The following is a 5,050-nucleotide window of genomic DNA, read 5'->3' as shown; positions in this document are numbered from 1 at the left end:
TCCACGGGCCACCTTCGTTCGTTGTTCGCGCCAGACACCACGAACGTTATTCTGCCCAAACCGTACGAGCTTTGCAACGGCGAGCACGTCGCCAGCCTCAGGCACGGGCCTTCGTCCGGTCGCCACCACAGATCGACGGTGCGACGCCGACGGCAACTCAGTCGGTTCCCATGCCGTCTTCTGCAAGTGTAGCTTCCGTGTTATCAGGATTCTCCACAAGTAGGGTATTCTTCAGAGTTCCGTGGGTACTACCGGAATTTCCATGTCTATACGTTCTGTCCAGGTCATGAACATACGCAGTATTACTTACTCTTTTTTTTTTTTAAGAAGAGGGTGTACGTACATACTTTCATGTGGATACGTATAGCTCCTGTAGGTTTAGTAGCCAGTAGTAGGTCAACGTCGATATGATGTACCATCACAAACAGGTGAAAGTAGCTTAAGCGAAGACAATGGCAAAAGAAAAAAAGCCTTGTTGAGACTTGAGAGAAGACATAGCTTTCATTAGGACATTTTCAAACATCAGAACTTTGAAAACATTGTAACGAAAGCACGCGTTAATACAGTAAGAACACATATGCATAATAGAAAAATTAGATAACGCGTGCCTTACATAGATTTCATTGGCTCTCGGACCCCCGACCCCCGAGTCGCTCCCGCGAGCGTCCTCGGGGGAAACCCTAGCCGCCGCCCCTCGTCCCCCCGTCGATCTCTCTCCCCCCGCCGCCACCGCACAGCGCCACCGGGCAAAGACCGGCCGGCGTTGGTGGCGGCGGGGATCTTGCCCCTCTTCTCGCGGTTGGCGTCTGGCGCGGGACGGCGCGGCGCAGGACGGCGCTGGGCTGGGCGGGGCCTAGCGGAGCGGCGGAGGGCGTGCTGGGTGGCGGCGACTCTGCCTGGCGGCGGTGCAGCTGCGGCTTGAGGCATATCCAACACGCGGCGGCTGTGGCTTCTCTGGCGGCGGCACGAGTTTCCGGCGGCGGCTTGGCAGCATGGCGCGGCGGAGCTCCGGCGAGGATTCGGCGGCGGGCTGGAGGGCTAGGCATCGTCCAGTGGTGCTGCCTCCGTGGCGGTTGCGGCTTGGGGCCCTGGACCCCGATCCGATCTAGATCTGGTGGTGCCGAGGTCTGGGCCATGGCGGCTGGCGAGGCATGGGATTCGTCGAGGCTTGTCGGCCTCTAGGCACCATGGGGGTGCCGGCGGCGACGCGTGCCCGGCGTGGTGAGACTGCTGGACGTGGTGGTCATCTTCTTCCCGAGATGGCCGACCAGAGGCTTGGTGATCGGATCTCGAGATCCATCATCTTGTCCCGGCTGCGAGTAGGGGAGATATGGTTGCTGGTGAAAACCGTGCCGACGGCAGGCGATGGCGGCGTTCTCGCCGTTACCTTGATGAAGGCATCGTCGTGTAACTATTGTCGACCCACTCGTGCTGCTCCGGGGGAAACCCTAGGATCTGGTGTTCCAGATCGGACGATGGCGGCACTGCGGTGTCGTTTCTCTCTTGGGAGCATCGTTTGCGGAGCAGCGCTGGATGTCAGAGGCAGGAGGTGGAGCGGCTTCGTCTTACACGGAGCTTCGGGGGTGATGTCAAGTCATGCCTGACCGACAGGTGCTACGCTTTGTCATGCCTGGTCGGCAGGTGCTACGCACGACAAATCTTCCAAGGACTTCAAGCTGTGTCGGCTGGTGATACCTGGCAGCATGGCGCTGAGGTGTATCAGTGGCGACCGTGACGTGCTAAGCTGTTTGCGCGCAGGGAGGAGGTGCCGTTTGGCGCCGTGGTGGCGTCGATGATAGCTAGACCGAGCAAGGTTGATGCATCAGTACAGTTTTGAAGATGGAGCGATGGCAGTTGGCGGCGGCGGCATCTGAGTGCACGCCGGAACGGTGAGACCCATGCCCGGCAGGCGTCCTGGATGGGTTCTTAGGTCTTAGATGTTAGGTTTGGCTGCGATGTCTGTTTGGTATTAGGCCCAGGCTATCTGCGCCCCTTCATCAGCTGGATAGAGGTGCTTAGACGGCGGCTTTAGTCTTACTGTTGTATTACTTTGTAAGGTCTTGTGAGAATAATTAATAAAGTGGCCGTATGCATCGCCCAGATGCAGAGGCCGGGGGTCATCCTCCTTTTCTAAAAGAAAAACATAGATTTCATTTCTTTTGACTAGCCAGAATTATAAAAACTCAAAAGCCATAGTAAGTACAGCCAAATCAGATTCAAAGCACACACAAAAATCAGATTCAAAGCACACTGAGAAATATCGGTGTGGATTGTAGAAGTTTACTGTCATCTCCTTACAACTAAAATCAAAGAGAACTTGCTCCTTTCCTTCGAATCAAACGAATAGTGTCCTCAGCAGAAAATTTCCTCTGTTTCTCCAACAAACCAAAGGAACACTAATAGGCATTCGAAAAGTGCCCTTGATGGTTCACACTGCTACCCAAAGGTTACTTCATTCACTCTCAAGAAATCTTCTGAAAGTGAAACAAAGTTGCCTCTCACAAACCTTGCAGCAACCACAGCCTCATACACTCGTACGTGCGATAATGTGCGCTATCATGCATGTCCTCTCTGTCTGGGGCTCTGGTTTCCATTTCATCGGTACTTACGCTTTGCTTACAGCATCACCAGGTCATCCATCCAACACACCTCAGTAGGAGTACATGACTATGACACAAATCTTACCGATTTCCTATAAAATGACAGCCCCTTTGGACTTTATCACGGTCAAATCACTCTTACCTAATTCGGTCGATACTAACCGCTAGTCCCTATAGGTGGTTGAAAGTGAAAGACAATGGCCTGTTGTTCAAACACTACACAAGCTAGATCATCTTGCCTGAGACTTTTCTGTTGCATAAGGTAGAATGAGTAGTTGATGACTTGGTTAGTATTTCTGTTGTCCATGAGTGCAAGCCATTTTATAAGGGAAACACAATAATTCAGTATTTGTTCCATCTGCAATTGTAAAGTACCACTAACTGTAATTAATTTTCCATGATTGAAGTGCTAAGAGTGCATTATTCAAGAGCTATTAGAGAGAACAAAAGGGCGAGAGTGTTTGTCTTCAAGAGCTATTAGATTGTTGAGAGCTATTAAGCCCTCATTTTGTTTGCACAATACAGACATATTTTAGCCCAACATTTGTAGCTCCACAATTCTTCCTACAAAATATGCATATAGAATTTTGCGATGAATTTGCGAAACATGTAGTCGTGGATGCTGAATGTTTAAAAACACCCAGCTGCATATGCGCCGGGTACAGAAAGTGCACACTCAGTTCGTCCGTCTCCTATCTCTGGCAACCCTAAATATATATCACCGTAGATCCTCACATTATAGGTGTACGAAAAGTTGGCTGCATTGTCCTTGCGCTGCAACATTTTCTATGTCTGTCTATATGTATGTCCACACTTCAACATCACCCAACTAGCTTACTCTTTTGATCAACTGAGCCAAGGTTGTTAACAGATAGGTTTGTAGCTGCGTGTCATGTACGTATAGCGTACGAACCATGTAACGAACTATGTAATCTAGACAGGTGGTTAGAGTAGATATGATCTCATCTCATGTATAGCTTGGAGTATGGGTCAAGACTAACAACCACCTGCCGATCCTTGTACTTGTTGATGATTATATAACACGTACGCGTCCCTGCAAGTTAGCATACGCTTCCACCATCGTAGTTTTACATGATAACCAGAGCCATCCTCGAACAACTCCATGGCGTCCTCAAGTTCCTTCTCATCCTCGCCGTTCGCACACGCCGCCACCGAGAAGCTCACGAAGGGCAACCAGGCTCTGTGGCGGGCTACGGTGCTCTCGGCCATCCAAGGAGCACAGATGGCCAAGTACATCGACGTCGAGCAACCGCCGCCACCCATGCAGATCGATGTGGCATCGTCAGACGGGAAGACGACGGTGAAAGGGCCGAACCCTGCTTTCCAAACCTGGTATGCTCAAGACCAACAAGTCTTCTCCTATCTCCTGACGACACTTCCGCGTGAGATAGCTATCCAGGTTGCTTCATGCCACACCGCTGCTGAGCTCTGGAACACGGTGGAAGGGATGCTTGCATCCCACACTCGTTCCCAGACCACAAACGTCAGGATAGCCCTCGCCAATCTGCAGAAGGGCAACTCATCCATCACCGACTACGTCGGGAAGATCAAGTCCCTCTGCGACGAATTGATCGCTGCGGGGAAGAAGGTGGACGACGACGACATCGTCTCCCACATACTGGCCGGGCTCGATGAAGATTTCGATCCGGTGGTTTCTGCCATGTGTTCCCGGGTGGAGCCGGTGACCGTGGCAGAACTGTTCTCACAACTGCTGAGCTTTGAAACAAGGCTCAATCTTCGGGGCGGAGGGTCTCAATCCTCTGCCAACGCAGCCACCCGAGGTCGTCGAAACGGCGCTGGCGGTGGTGACCGCGGTCGCCGCCAAGGTGGCAATGGTGGTGACTGCGGCGGGCGCGGCGGCGGCTACTCCAAATCTGGAGGGCGTGGTAGCGGACACGGCAACAACAACAGCAGCGGGGGCAACTACAACAACAACCATGCCTCTGCTCCGAGGGTCCAGTGCCAGATATGTGGCAAGATGGGCCACCCATCCTAGAAGTGCTGGAAACGGTACGATGAGTCGTACCAGGGCATGGAGGAGAAGTCAGCCAACCTTGCTGCACCGTAGTACGGGGTGGACACGAACTGGTACCTGGATAGTGGCGCCACCGATCACATCACAGGAGACTTGGAGAAGCTGACCGTGCGAGATCGCTACACTGGAAACGAACAGATTCATACTGCCAGTGGATCAGGTATGGTTATTAAACATATTGGTCATTCAGCCATCCATACCCCTGAACGTGATCTTCTTCTAAATAATATCCTTCATGTACCGCAAGCCAACAAAAGTCTAATCTCCGCTAGTCGCCTTGCTATTGACAATAATTCCTTTGTTGAAATTCATCCCCATTCTTTTCTTGTCAAGGAACGGGGAACGAAGAAGGTGCTCCTTCGAGGCAGGGGTAGAAGAGGACTCTACCCAGTTA

At 52.0% G+C, this 5,050-nt stretch overlaps 1 pseudogene; it reads left to right on the top strand.

Moving 5' to 3' along the window:
• The first annotated feature begins 4,206 nt into the window (after positions 1 to 4,206).
• On the top strand, positions 4,207 to 4,345 carry LOC119327071 (annotated as a pseudogene).
• Positions 4,346 to 5,050: the final 705 nt, after the last annotated feature.

Source organism: Triticum dicoccoides, chromosome 6B (genome assembly GCF_002162155.2).
Source record: "Triticum dicoccoides isolate Atlit2015 ecotype Zavitan chromosome 6B, WEW_v2.0, whole genome shotgun sequence".
Classification (NCBI taxonomy): Eukaryota; Viridiplantae; Streptophyta; class Magnoliopsida; order Poales; family Poaceae; genus Triticum; species Triticum dicoccoides.
This window is presented reverse-complemented; position numbering and strand designations above follow the sequence as displayed.